This window comes from Helianthus annuus, chromosome 8 (genome assembly GCF_002127325.2).
Source record: "Helianthus annuus cultivar XRQ/B chromosome 8, HanXRQr2.0-SUNRISE, whole genome shotgun sequence".
Classification (NCBI taxonomy): domain Eukaryota; kingdom Viridiplantae; phylum Streptophyta; class Magnoliopsida; order Asterales; family Asteraceae; genus Helianthus; species Helianthus annuus.
The window spans coordinates 35,994,106-36,010,765 of record NC_035440.2 but is presented as its reverse complement, the minus strand read 5'-3'; positions in this window follow the sequence as shown (position 1 = coordinate 36,010,765).

Below are 16,660 nucleotides of genomic sequence, written 5' to 3'. Positions count from 1 at the left end.
CCTCGTGATTGTTATTTTCAAAATGTTCAACTTGTTGTTTAGAGTGGGTAGGCTAGTCGCCTGACTATCTTTAAGTATGAAGTTTGTCCACTCAGTTTCTTCTTGATTAGAAATTATAGTGTGCTTCTTCCATGTCCAAAATTCTTTTTTCTTAAATTGTACATCCCTACTAACACAAACTTTCTTAGTTCTAGGATGAAACAGTCTATAGGCTTTTGATCCTTGTTCGCTACTAAGTATACCATTTCAGTACTTCTATCATCCAACTTCTTTAGGTGTGGTAGTAACACCTTTGCATATGCCTTACAACAAAAAACTTTAAGATACTTCAAGTTTGTCTTTTCACCTTTGAGTGCTTCATAAGGTGTGTTATCAACTTAAGCTCTGGTTGGTGTTTGAGTTAGGATATAAATAGCATGTCTTGCTACTTCTACCCAAAAGCTTTGAGGCATGTTACTTGCCTTTAACATACTCCTTGTGGTAGATCATATTGTTCTATTTCTTCATTCTACCATGCCATTTTGTTGTGGTAAGTATGGTGCAATAAGCTGTCTTATTATTCCGTTTTCCTTACAGAACATGGATAAATCATTTGAAGTGAGTTCTTTACCTCTTTCAATTCTAAACATCTTCAATTTAGTTCCTAATATGTTTAACTTAAATTCGTTAAACATCTCAAACGTTTGATCTTTCGATTCAAGGAAATATACCCACATGTACCTTGTAACGTCATTGACTAATAAGAATATATACTTCTTTCCTGTCATTTGGTGGTGAGATAGGACCACCGAGATCTCCAGAAACTAAATATAGTGATTTAACTGATCTAGATTCAACTTGTCTAGGAAATAGAGCTCTACTATCAGAGACGTCCTCGAAAACTCTTGAAAAAATTTAGGCCTCGGGCGACAAAAAGAATTGGGACTAAAATTGTGGTTAAGGTGGAGATGAATTTAAAAAAATAAAACCATAGTGGTGGAGCTAAAACTTGAACTTGAGACCTTTACATTATCTATAGGTGGTTTTTTTCACTACACCACTAACACTTTTTTGTATAATAAAGGATGAATATTCTAAATATATAATTTAATAAATATATAAAAGCTTATAAAGACTTTTCGGGCCCTTTGAAAATTTGGGCCTCGGGCGTCAGCACGGGTTGGGCGGCCCAAGAGCCGGCCCTGTCTGCTATGCTTTCCGGGTAGGCAGGCATCATAGGCTTGTAAAACTTACTGAATTTATAACATCTACCCTTGCTTATGTCACTAGTGAACTTTCTTCTTCTATACTGGTTAGTGTCCTTCCTTGGACGTCTCTTGAGTGGAATCTTCTTGGGGTGATGGTGTAAGTCTTCTACGGTCTCGACCATGTGGATTAAATCTTCTTTATCCTTGTCTTGCATTCAATTGTCCGTAACTATTGTCGTGTGAACAATAACTTATCTTGATTTTCAACTAGACTTCGTTTTTTTTAATTTGACGTGTTCCTCGAAATCTTAAGTCTTCCGATGGCTTTGTCTAGAGTCATAACGTCTAAATCGGAATATTGTTCTATTGATGCAATTATCTGGATGAATTTCTCAGGTACGGGGTTTAGTAACTTTCGTACTAGGGTCGGTTCATCAAAGGTGGATCCTAGTCTATTTGCTCTAGAAGCAATATTGTTTAATTTGGCGGTGAACGAATCAACTGATTCGTCCTACTTCATTTGCAACAACTCAAATTCAGATTTGTGCGTTTGGAGACGTGCCTTTTGCACACGATTTACTCCTACGTGTAAAACCAAGTCCTCAGATAGTGATTGAAATTGATAAGTCGTAGCTGTCTTATATTTCTTTACATAGGCTGAGTTGTTTCAGTGTGTTCAATCATCTCCCAAAGGCCATTTGCCTCTAATATTGTTTTGGTACATATTGCCCAAATGGTATAATTTGTTTGTTTCAGTATTGGGCATTGAAAGTTTGAAAGTGTTGCCACTTCCTTGTATGTATCAAAAGACCAGTATTCAGACTTGTGTTTGACATTCTATCTTTATACAAACTTACGGTTCTATGCAGGGAAATCCTAATGATCACTACGGTTTCAAATAAACTACTGGTTCACAATACCCAACAAAAAAAAATCTGAATTATAATGTATAATAATAAAATTTAGAAATAAACAACTTCGAATTGGAATTGTAAACCGGAATGTTGAAACGTTCCGTGGATTCAGAAATCTCATCTCTGATACGACTTCTAGGAATGAAGAATACGAACACGATGAGGTTTCTGAATCTTCCTGTGATCTTGAATCTCTTCTGGTCTTCAAACAAAAGATGGCGTCGAACAAAAAAACACCGGTGAATCAGAAGTATTGATCTTCAACGCTTTGATGTTCTAATTAACTTTAAACAATAATCAATCGTGTCACTTCAGATTGGAACGGGCAACCTGGTGATAGATTAATTGTTTCAAGATGAATCTGAAGATCAAGATAATCAAGTCCATCCGATTTGGTTTCTTGCCGGTAGCTTTTATTATTTGTTTTAGTTTGTTAATGGGTCGAACAAGTTTATTTGTTTATGTTTGTGTCTAGTATTTGGGTCGGAGGCCACATGTTATGTATATGGGTCGAACAAGTTAGTAGTCCATTAGGTTTAAGGTTGGGTCATATGAAGTTGGGCCAAGATACACGAACCGGTGTGAGTGAAGAGGGATAACCGCTCATACGGTTATGAAGGGAAGAGACGTACCCCTCTGTGAAACGACGTACCCTTTCATTCGCAGCCGTTCGTTCGGTATAAAAGCTTGGTTCCAAACTTCATTCACTACATTGTTCTGCATTAGCAAGTTTATGTTTATAAAGTTCAAGTTCGTTCAAGTTTGATTACGGTTAGTTTACTATCATTTAGAAAGTTTCGGTTAATTCAATTCATCATGAAGTATTGTGATTATTGTGGTTCGTTTGAGAATGATTGTGTATGCGGTCACAACTCGATCCGTTCCGACTGGTCCTGGGTTTCCGATGACGATGATACCAACATTGGTATCAGAGCCAAAGGTTTAACAGGAACCGGAAAGGGTTGTGATCATGATGGGAACCGGGTATGTGGAGACAAGGGAAAATCGGTTGAAACCGATTACGGTGAAGATGTTGTTCGTAGTGGAAAGTGCGGCCGGGCGGCGGAAGAGATGGATGAGTACGCGTAGGGGAAGCCAACCATACGAACCGGGAAGTCACCGGTAAAGAAATTTCCAAAGAAAATGGTTCCAAAGGGGTTCGTGAAGAAGTCCGGTAAGAAGGCAAATGCACCGGTGGGAAGGCCAAGGAAACCGGGAATCCATTGCTTCAAGTGCAAGCAATTTGGTCAAATCGCCTCGATTTGCCCAAGCAAGTATATTAATTTATCGCCATTACCGATTGAAAGTGATTATGTGGTTAAGGATACATGTGGCGGTAAATGGGATTCGATATGGGTTGTTGATCCTACATACAAAACACACATGACGGGAAACCGGAATGTGTTCAAATGTTTCAAGAGGCACTTTGGGGTAGTGAAAAACGAGAGTAGGAAGGATTTCTCGTTTGTGCATGGTATTGGAGAAGTTAGAGTCCCGGTGGACGGCAAAGACAAAACAATCCCATGTGTAAGTTACGCTCCTAGTCTAGACAAGAACGTGTTAAGTCTAGAACAACTTTTGTTTCAAGGGATAGAAACAGTTACAATGGGGGAAACATGTCTTTTAAAGAAGATGTTTGGAAGTCGCTCGAAAGGGTTCGATATTTATGAAGATAAGTCGGAGGTTGACTTAGAACAAGATTATCTCAACACGTTTTATGATAATCTTGGTGTTGATAACGGTTACAAGAAAGAAAAGAAGGAATTTAAGGAATGTTTGGGTGATTACTACGAAAGGGAATTCGAAAAGGAAAGGAACAAGAAAAGGGTGTACGGTGAAAGTTCGAGGGCAAGAAAGAAGGAAATTGTGTATTCCAAGAAAGCAAAGAAGGCGCTTTTAATTTACATCGAAGGTGAAAAGGATAATCCGCGTGAATCAAAAGAAACGCTCCGGGAACGAGCGTTAATTCTCTCACAACTCGAGGAAGACGTCATCGAAAGGAACATGATTATGGAAAGTTGTGTAGAACCGGGAGATCTCATAACTATGCACGAAGAATTAAAGAATCACCAAAGGTTTTTCGATGCTCCATTCGAAGAGATCTTGATTTGGTTTATTACGGATTTTCTTGGAATCGTTTGTGAAAAGGCAATGCCACCCGAGTTGATTGATGGCCGAGATCTTAGTCTCATTTTGTTACATCGAATTGTTAAGCATAACGGAGGATTCAAGGAAGTAATGGAAAAGAACTTATGGGATGTGATCGCGGCCAAATACGGTTATGAACCGGATGATGCATATGAAGTCAAGGTTGCCTACATCTACTACTTGGAACTAGTCGAATGGTACTTCGACTACATGAAGAAAGAGCGTGGGAAAAAGGCAAACGTCATGGCTGGAAATTCAAGCAACAACGGCGGTTGGCTCGAAGAATCAAGTGACGATGAAGTGGTGGTCAAGATAGAGATCACCAACAACCGCAAGGAGTAATCAAGGCTGGAGACTCGGATGTTCTTGCTTAGGGCGGTGAATGAAGATCAAGATAATCAAGTCCATCCGATTCGGTTTCGGGCCGGTAGCTTTTATTATTTGTTTTAGTTTGTTAATGGGTCGAACAAGTTTATTTGTTTAAGTTTGTGTCTAGTATTTGGGCCGGAGGCCACACGTTATGTATATGGGTCGAACAAGTTAGTAGTTCATTAGGTTTAAGGTTGGGTCATATGAAGTTGGGCCAAGATACACGAACCGGTGTGAGTGAAGAGGGATAACCGCTCATACGGTTATGAAGGGAAGAGACGTACCCCTCTGTGAAACGACGTACCCTTTCATTCGCAGCCATTCGTTCGGTATAAAAGCTTGGTTCCAAACTTCATTCAGTATGTTGTTCTGCATTAGCAAGTTTATGTTTATAAAGTTCAAGTTCGTTCAAGTTTGATTACGGTTAGTTTACTATCATTTAGAAAGTTTCGGTTAATTCAATTCATCATGAAGTATTGTGATTATTGTGGTTCGTTTGAGAATGATTGTGTATGCGGTCACAACTCGATCCGTTCCGACTGGTCCTGGGTTTCCGATGACGATGATACCAACAGAATCTGATTAAACTACTTCTACGAATTTTAAAACAAAAAATTAATTGATGAACAGATTGAAGGATCGAGTGGGACAATGGATTTGGTTTACAATTTGGTTAATTCAATAGATTCGAGACGAGGGTTTTGATGATTTGTGTAGAAAATCTTGTTAGGCGATTAATCACCAATCGGAGGTTCACCGATTAATGGCCGGTTAATTGTTAGGCGGTCAATGTCGGTGCTATTCTGGCTAAATTTTGGCCAGATGATGACCAAATTTCGACCAAAACTTATAAATTTCTTCCAATTAATTAAAAAAATGTATCAGTTAGGAATTAAAACATGTCTACTTTAGAAAACGACATATAAAAATGTGTGTTTATATATATAACTAAAAATTACGTATAAAAATCTCGATCTGATTAATTCCGATTAATCCCTATTAATCCCAATTAATCGCTTGTCGGTACCCCACCGTCCGATTAGCGTCTAGCGATTCTTTAAACACTCCTATTGTGTTACACTTCTGTTCCGCATATCAACCGCTTACTATCGTCTGGATTACAATATGCCACAATCTGTTTCCCTTTCTTTTTAAACTGTTAATACAATGTTCAAAGTTAAATAACATTAACCAACAATCATTAACTAAATATATCTACATATATGAATGAAATTACTGATCTATTATTATGTTTGAAATAATTACATTTTCTTTACTTGGGTTGTTTCTCTCTTCCATCATCAAACTCTTTCTTCCTACCTTCGACTTTTGTTTTCCACCAATGTTCTTATTCACCTCTTCTTTGTTAGCAGCTGCATGCATCTGTGTATGATAATTAATAAAATCCACAAAATCTTATTGTAATGTATTCCAATCTATATACATGTAAACTTATTACCTCAGAAATCAACTGATCTATTGATAGTTCGTCTTCAGACAAGGTCTGTTATACAATAATATGCGTAACTAAGTCGTATTTTATAGTAAACCATGCTACTTTAATTCAAAATACTTACAAAGTTAACGTTTTCATAGTATGTTTCTTTAGGTATTTCCAGCAGAGAGTCATCTTCAGTTTCTTCCTTCTTGCTTAAAACTACCTCAACTCCTCTACGATAAATTTTTTAACTCAAATGTAACGGTGTCCATTTTCATCAACAACAGCATATCCTCCTCTTCTATTTCAAGATCATCAAATAATTTCGGACAACCTTTTGTAAAAACATAATTATCATTGATTTTGTCGGTCTCAACTTTCCAAGTCTGACCTGCTACATATATGTTATAACAATCATTGACTGGGGAGTAAGAGTAATAGTTTGTGATATAAGCTTCTGGAATCACCTGAAAAGTTATGTAACATTTTATTGTTAGATATATATGTATACCATTTAGTTGACAAGTATAACAAAATAAATATTGAATCAAACATATTATCTTTAGAACTCCGTAACGGTTTACTGTCACAAATGATTCACCACATATGTTTTCTACGAAACAATCGATTTCAATATTTTTATCTTCGATTATCCTTAACAGCAGACAACATCCATATATACAATACTAAATGAACTGTTTTCATATCATCTTATTTGAGTACAACTAAAAAAAATCGTTTTAATCAATGAATTTATAATAACATATATGTTTTCCTTCCTTTATGATTCATTACAAAATCCGAATATACCGTTTTCATTAATATATAATCCACAATGTAAATCACACGAAATATCTACATTAGATGACAAAGATACCAAATTTATCAAAGCTTCAAGATGATTAAACCCTAAAATTCAATTTCATGTCTAACACCGATTTAGTCTCATATAAAACACCGTATCTTCTGCATATACTAACTAAAACATGTTTAGTTGCTGAATTTCACAAAAAAAAAAAATCGACCTTTAGCTAATCGGATTTTGGAAGGAAGTTTACCTGAATCCAAACTGGGTAGCTGATTTCAAGTTAGCTACTGATGGTATGGTTCAAATCATTACACTTGATGAAAGATTTTTTAATGTCAAAATTAGAAAAGCAGGTTCTTCATACTTTTTTCACGACAGATGGTTCAATATGATTCAATCACTACTATTACCAAAGAATTCATTGCTTATGTTTCAGTACGAAGGTAGTCTAACTTTTAGATTGATATACTTCTATCAAGATTTTGCACTTGCTCAAGGTGATTTCATACATTGCCAAACATCACAATTCTCTGAACATAAAGATCATTTGGTAATTATTTTATTTTTTTATGTTTGTACTATAGTGGTATTTGACAAATTTTACAAAACTTTCTTTAATATAAAATATTTTTTTGTACTTGCAGCTTATCGATAGATTTTTTGTTCATCATAAGTTGAAGAACATACCACCTACGAAACATGTTACTATAACCTCTTGTCCTAACCGTACATGGTTGGTTGTTATGGAAAAACATGGTGACAATTTTTATATGACTACCGGATGGGATCGCATTAAAGAAGACATGAAAATTGAAGATGAACACTTTATTATTTTCGATATGATTTCTGAGTCAAAATTTGATATGATGGTTTTTAGAGGGACAGAAGCTTTGGTCCGTATTCCTGAACGACATCTTGGACGTGTTAAAGTAGAAGTTAAAAAAGAAGTTAATGAAGAAGGTGATGCTTAAATTGTTTAGTGTTCTTCATAGCTATGATTATGAACGAATAAAAGAGAAGTTTGTTGTTCTCAGTATTACATTTTATTAATTTTTACTCATATAGACGTTCTTATCATTTATTCATCCACCTTATTCATCATGCAATTTTTCATTTATTAATATATATGTATGTATTATTTTTTTTTTTACAAAGATAGATTAACAACACGTGAATATTCACGGGTTATAACCTAGTATCTTATATAGAGAAAGACTTCCTTAGAAAAGTAGCTTTAGATGATGTTTGGATAGATTTAAAAAAATAAAAACCCGTAGGACGATATTTTAAATATGTTTGTAACGACGTTTGACGTGTTTTTGACGATTAGCTTGATGTTCTTTTGTTTTACATGTCTCGATCCGACCCGAACTGACTTGATACGACCCGATATGAACCGAATTTTTTTTCATATACCTAGAGGCCTAAAATTTTTAAAAATATACCGCACCCATATAAAAAAATTATGAGTCCACCACTAAAAAGCATTGTGGGTTTGATTAACCAAGCAGGAGCGACAAAAATAATTTGTCGGTGAATTTCAATTGGGGGCTACTAAATGTACCCCCTCTTGTTAATTTTTATACCCCCTTTCCATAAAATCACATTTAAACTTATCATATTTAACCCCTAAACAACTCATATTTTTTAAAGGTATTCTTTTTTGTTATAAAACAAATTCAAAAGTGTAAAAATATATTATAGACTTTTTTTAATTGTTTATTTTTCATGTTTATTTAAAAAAACATATTTTTTAAAAAGTTTTCAGATATTTTTTACACTTTCTCAAATAATATGTTTTTTTTATTGAACATCTTTACAAATTACTAATAACGTTTTTCAAAAAAAATAATAATAATAAAGTTTTTGAATTTTATTTTCGAGAAAAGTCTACATTATACTTTTTCCTCGTCTAGTTTGTATATTAAATGTCTTATATTTATTACTTTTAATATTTTAATTTTTTTTTATTTTGGAACGACTCGAAGTGGGTATCTGATGCGTGGTCGAAAACCGATGATTATTCGTAATTAAGTTTATGCTTTTACGTGACTTTTGGTTTCGAATGACTAACTTTTGATTACAAAAGAAAATCCACATATATTTTCGAAATCAAACAGTTTAATATATTTTTTAAATGAAGAAGAGAAAAATATTTGTGAATCAACCCTATCCATTTGTTTTGCTTTAGAAAAGTGTTCACTTCGATCCAAGTCTTAAACTGGTTTTAACTTGTTTATAATTGTAACACCCCGTGTTTTTGAAAGTCAAAGTGAAAGTCAAGATTGACTTCCTTGACGGTAGTTAGCCTATTTTATGTTTACGTTAGTTGTATTATGTGGAGTGATAAAGTACAATCGAATTAATCGAGGTTTATTTATCGATGCGAACCGCTTTACGACTGTGAATAATAGGAAGTAACAATGAGATAAAGTCAATTAATCAATAATCGAGCTAATCAAATCATCATCGAACTCGAAACTCGAATTATGCAAATTTGGTGTTGTTATACGTGTGTGTGTGCCTTATGGGTTACTTGTGTGTGTTTACTTTATGTTATGTGTGGTAATCAATCGAAACTCGACTCGAAAATCGAAACCCAATCGAACTCAATCGAAATCGAATCATGATAATTGGTGGAGAAGAGATGGTGCGAGATATAGATGATTGTATGTTAGATATAGTGGTTGGGATTAAAAGTAATTTGAATAGGAAACCCTATCGTACTCGCATCGTCCGCAATCGAAATCGAAATATCACAAATCGTTGTCAGTCGATCGGACTGCTGTCCGATCGGAAAGGCTGTCCGATCGAGTTGCCTGGCCGATCGGCCAGCCCTTTCCGCTTATGGCATCCTATAAATACCCCTTGTCACTCTCAAACTTTCTACTTTTGGAAACCTCTGACCGACCAGCTCGTACTCCCCTCTTTTTCTCAGATTTCTCTCGACTCCGGTAAGATTTTATCCTAAATCTTGTACTTTCTTGATCTACACGCACTCCTACACCTTTCTATCTTTCAAATCTTGATTTCTAACCATGAAATCATCAAGATTCAAGTGTTCTAGGATGATGTCATCATGGCGTTCTTGAAGAACTTCATGTTTGGCTTCAATCCACCAAGAATAACTTGGATCTAGCCGATTTCCACATAAACAAACAAAGATCTGTGATAGATCTAAACATTTACACGGTGAAAAGGATTGAGAGATGGTTTTTCCAACTTTCTTTCAACTCTTTTACACTCAATGCCTTCAAATCGATAGAAACGAAGCTTGAGCCAACTTACTAATCATCATACATAAACACATCCTTCTCAAAGGAAGAAACAACGAAAACTTCAAAGGTCAAACCATCATACACAAACACATCCTTCTCAAAGGAAGAAACAATCCACTCGAACAGCCGTCCGATCGGCCTATCGCCCGACCGGACAGCTGTCCGAACGGACTGCAAACCGAACAGTCAGCCGTCCGATCGGACTACCGTCCGATCGACCAGCTGTCCGACCCTCCGACACTTGTATTCCGTTTTACACGTTACTTATCGTTATGCTATCAAACTATTCAGGCTAATCCTACTCTCAAGTGCTCCCTTCAATCCATCAATCGCTGTGAGTATACTCGAACCCTTTTTGTTTTAGCACTTTGGGTGTTACATACGTTACTTATTCAAAATCACAATTGAACACACTACTCAATTACTTTAATGCTAACCGTTACCGCATGTATTACGTGACGAAATGAATGCTTGTTGTTATGTTTACATGTGGAATGCTGTCTACCTGCCTTAACGACGATAGTACTATAGTTTGGACTCAGCACCCGTTCACACAGGGGTTGTTAAGGACAATTACTTGCATGGATTACGGTGGTAATCATGTATTGCGAACTGCCTCGGGCAGTCAACCCGCAGTCATTGGTATCGATAGATCCATGTCGATAATTAACATGCTTCGTTTTCCTCTGTGTACGTGCTGGTTATGCGTAAACTATTTCGAACTCTATATGCTATTATCAAACTTGTATGCTCACTTTTACATTTTATGTATTGACTTTATTTTAACGTATGTGACAGGTGTGTTTAAGATGCTTACCGGATAGGAAAGCAACGCTAGAATAAAGATCTAGAGCCCAACAAATAGTTGACTGTAGTGGTCAAGTTAGGGGTCTCTAGTAGCAGATAAACAATTGTTGTATTTATATTTAAATATGAGTTGTCGAAACAGAATATTTGCCTGGATTTCTATCTGTAATAATTTGATTGCTATTTGAGGTACGGTATGTGACGTATTATATAAATTGAATAGTAATGATAATTGTTATGGAACTTCTGGACAATCTGTTTCGCTCAGTGCCATGCCCCGATGATTCCGCCATCGGTTGGGGTGTGACAATAACATACTCTTTACACTAATTAAATTTGAATTTATATAGATTGTTAACTAGTTTAAGATCCCGTGTATTACACGGGTTGTATAAAGAAAATACTTCTTATAAATCTATTTATTTGATAAATTACACATAAATATAGATGCTACTATACTCGCAATTGGTTCCTATATTACGATTATTAACAGATTTTAACAGCCCATACTCTTTAACACGAAGTTGCTTCTCATTAACAAATAATTAAGAAAAAATTACAGATCATTTTATGTAATATATTTTACTTTAAACAACTTGATTCCTTTGCCAAAATTTATCAGATCAATAACATCAAAAATATGGATGAAGCACAGACCAATCAGATTAATAAAAATCAACCAACTATCACATATTAAAAAAACCAACCATCACACATTTGTAGATAATAACCATCAACTAATTGTCATATTATAACCTTAATCATTATTACTTTTTGAATCTTGCAAGCTTCTCACCAGAATTGGTATCCTAAATGCATTGAGGGTAAACTTGTCATTCTACTAAAAAAAATCTGCAATAAACATTTGTCTGTATTTTTGTGGACAATAATCTTTGGACAGAGAGAGGATCTCTTGATTTACCAACTAACCCATTAGAAATAACACGAAGGTCACAATCATATTCAACCACATCAAAGAGGATGAAAAACAAAGGTCTCACTAACTATTTACTGCAATATATGTTCAATAAACAAATCCAAACTGGCTACAAATAATATTATTACTAAGACTCATTCATCATTTTAAGTCTTAAATTATATAACCACGCGATGTTTGAAAACACAAAAGTTGTTGTCCAGATAGGCAAAACAAACAATTACCTGCATTGATCTCATTCATTGCTCCACGCACAGAGGGATCATGTATGATGTCGACCATCAGTATGTGCTTTATTGTGCACCCATATTCTACCATCACCTGACATATAATAGCACAGCCTGAAAATATCTCAAAGTTTAGGGTAACCTTGATCGATGAGCGACAAAATCGTAATTTTGTATGCCCAAAAACCATGAACATATATGATTTCTAAAGTATACCTTCTCAAGTTCCTCCAATATAGTTTTTGCAACCTCATTCTTCTGCTCAAAGAGTTGATCCAAAGTCATTCTTGGAACCTGTGCTCGACAGCTGCAACAAATTTTATCATTTAAAACACTAATTTTTTTAATTAAAGATTTGACAATTTTGAACAATGTGTGTTTTGGGAACACGGTCAGACATGTTTTGATCTATTATCCAACGTGATCGAGTTATCTTTCCATGTCTTGTGATATAGGAGCTGGAAAAGAAGTAAGTATTTACCATAAAAAATATAAGGTTGAATTTGTTCTGCAGGGTTCTGCAACTCGTAGAATGCATCATCAGCACTTTGCTTTATTACTTGGTACTGAATCGATGAAATTATCTTAACAAACATGTTTCCATGCAAATAAAGCAATGCTAAAAGATATTAATGTTTAAGTTCCAAGCCTAAAAGACATATCATAGATATCATCAGGGATGAGCTCGGTACCAACCGGTATCGAAAATCTCCAAAAGTGGGTATCGGTACCGAATATACCCGGTATGGTACGGTTCGGTACCGGTATTTGAAGGTAAAAACCGGTAACCTACCGGAACCATACCGAAAATGTCAAAACTTGGTACCGAAAATGTCAAAAGTCGGTACCAAAAATGTATCGGGTTCAGTAAATTCGGTACCGGTACTTGGTACCATTTGCTCATCCCTAGATATCATTGTGAGTTCTAAACCTTTCTCACATGAATTTGTTTACATTTCATGTAGCCATGTAGGTGATATATGGTAATATAACATATGAACCCTCAATTTAAGGACTAAGTCTGTTATACAAAAGGTTTCAGGAAGTTGTAGCATTTATAAATATTTATGAAAGACTCATCTGACCATTTTCCTTTATAATGTATTAACAAATTAATATGCTAACTATGTATGTAATTTATACAAAAAAAAACCAAGTCACTCTGTCCGTTCGTGAACCAACTCCACCCACCTTGACTTGACCCGTTAGTCAGTCCATAGCAGTGAGGAGTTAAAAATACGGGTGTCAACTACTTGCATCGTGATGAGAACATTTTTATTTAAAAGCCTTACAATCTTAATTATCTTGTCTACATGGATCACCAGAATCAACCCACTCTTCAACAATTAGTAAAACCATAAATAATAAAAAAAACTACAGGTCAAACTAAATGATAATATAATTTCATTTAAACCTGACAATCTTGACCCGAAGAGGAGCAAAATGGGTTGGATTGGGTAAATAATAACTTCAGTATATTGAGCTGGACTTGGCACTCATTTAAAGATAGCCCATTTGTATAACCAAGGGTTCAAATTGTCGCCTCTAGCCGCAATGTAAAAGGCAATGTTACCTGAAGGCAATATGCGTATGCTAAACCAGCACATGTGCTTAAACATAATACAGTTCCCCACCTTCTTGTGTTTGTTTTCTCTTCTTCATATACCATATAAGCACGAAAACCCAAAGGAATAGAAACACCAAAGGGTCCACACTAAATATGCTTAAATGACCATAGCTTAATTCACCTTAAAAATATTACCTTTTTTTAACCTGGTGGGCCCACACTAAGTACGCGTAAATGAGGCAACCATATAGGATTTGACAAATATGAGAACACTAACCAGGGTAATGGTGGCAGGCATGCCAAGGCTTTGTGAAGAAAATGGTCTTGCATCTATATCATTTTCTATTAGCACAACCTCACAACCTGTACCATTTGGTCAGTTAAATTAGAATTCCCGAAAAGAAAACCCATATATATTTAATAAGCAGATACATTACAAATATAACATACCTTTGTTTTAGTTTCTCAATCACCAATATCTCCTATTGTGCAAACATAATGACCGGAAGGGTATTTAGATTGGCAATCCCATGTATGACATCAACAATAATTCTTTTGTCAAGAAGATTCCCGTGTTTGCGAGTTTGAATTCGTATCTTAGGAGATCTTCGATCCTTAAAGACAAATATGCATAATATATGCATTCGATTGATACGGGTTGGGTCAATATCCATTTGAATAATAGATTACTATCATAACTCAGTTTGTCAAAAATGCATAATTTAACATAGTTCAACATGATAAGTTAAAGGCGATGTACCTTTGTATTTGAGTTGAGATCGGAAGCCCACCTTAAACAAAGGATTCCATAGAATTGAGATCACAATCGTTAATGTTGCAACTAATATTTTTTTTTTTCAAAAAAAATTAGTAAAAGATAAAAAGGAAGTGAAGTGGGTTGAGATACCTTCATTGCATTAGGATGTGTAGCAATGCTTACGATCATGGCACCAGAGAGACTTGGGAAGGCTTTATTTTGGAAACGTTCACCAAATTTTCATGGATTTTGGTCTCTAGATGGCTGATGACCGGCCAACACTTAAAGTTGTCATGACAGAAGCTTTTGAGATATTTCCTTCAAGACATACATGTACAACAAATGAGGAACCACCATACATATAATTAAATACGAAGCTAGAACAGAACTACTTCTGTTTAGAAGTGAAAAATAGACAAACCTGGATGACAAAAAGAATATATGCGAGCTGATTTCCTGATTCATTGACAGGACCTGTACACAAAAAACTTAAAAATATAAATACATCTTAACGTATAAACCGCAAATCCTAAACAATACATCAAAAACTTGTGTAAATAACTAAACACTCATGTATTAAAATAAACCGCAAATCCTAAACAATAGATCAAAAACTTGTGTAAATAACTAAACATTCATGTATTAAAAAGCGAGTAAAATCAAACCTTATAAAACGATAATGCCACATTAGAGGAATGATATCATTCTCAAGTACATAATTAAAAGCTCCAATTCGACTAAACCGATACCAATCATAGGTAAAACATTCTCATTTAGGTACTGCATAAAACATCATCGATAAAAACTTACAATCACAATCATAAAAATTCATTTCACCAAAATTAAACCTAACCTAAACATTTAACAGTTACAAATTCTTTTAATCTGAAAACAAATAATATATTTGTAACAAAACATCAAGCAGTTACATATTCTCTAAATCCCAAAACGAATAATCCAATTGTAACAATGGTTTTCGAAGGCACACCGACAGCCCTAAAGGCTTTAGAAATATGAAGCATAGAGAGACAATACAGAGTAAAAGAGTAATCCGTAACTTGAAAAACATTCACAAAAATGATAGAACAAAAATAAAACAAATCGATCCAGTGCTAAACAATTAGGGTTATAACAGATTCACATACCAGTTAAAATAGATTCAAAATCGAAATCGGATCGTCACCGGGAGACAAAGAAGAGCACGTGAGATGAAGAAGACAAAAGAGCAGGTGGATAAAATCTAGGGTTCCTTGAACATACCAGGATAAGAGGAAATCGACATAGATGAATTCAAGAGATGAAGTCGCCATAGATGAAGTCGCGATAAATCAAAACTGGATTCAAACAGCAAGGTTTAGTTTTAAGCCCTAATCTGGGACTACAAATCTATGAATGAAACATGAACTTCAAAAACTTACCAGTATGAGATTAATCAGATCCGGATTCAAATCGAAAGGATTGTAGCGGTGGATGATTAGGGTTAAAGAAAAAATGGGGGAAAGAAGAGAGAGATAGAGGTGGGAAGAAACGTACGTGAGAAGGAGATTAGGAAAAGAGATTGGCGCCCAAGAGGGAATTCTCTGGCCTAAGAGGGTGTCCACATTAATTAAAAATGGTTTAAGAAAATGACATGTGGCATTAAGTGTATTCTTTTAGTATAATATGTAGATTTATAGTTTGATAAAATAATTTTAGTACCTGTTGTTTATTTGTTCACTTACATAGATAGTTTGAATGATTAATATGTGTTAGGGCTGTAAACGCTATTTTAAAAGATTTATTTTTTACTTTTTTCATAAATAAAAATTGTTAATTATTTTATAAACACATCTAAAGTATTAAAAAAATATAAAAGTAAGACCTTAAAATACAAACTAGACGAGGAAAAAACATAATATATACTTTTTTTCTAAAAGAAAGTTCAAAACCTTTTTTATTATTTTATTTTATAAGAAAAAATGTTATTATTTATTTGTAAAGATGTTCAATAAAAAAAACATAATCAAAATACTATTAGAGAAAGTGTGTTTAGAAACAATAAATGAAAACTTTTTAAAAATATGATTTAAATAAAAATTAAAAATTAAATATTTAAAAAAACATCAGTAATCTTTTTTTATACTTTTGAATTTGTTTTGTAACAATAAAGAATACTTTTTAAAATGATGATTTGTATAGGGGTAAATGTTACAATTTTTAATGTGATTTTATAGAAAAGGGTAT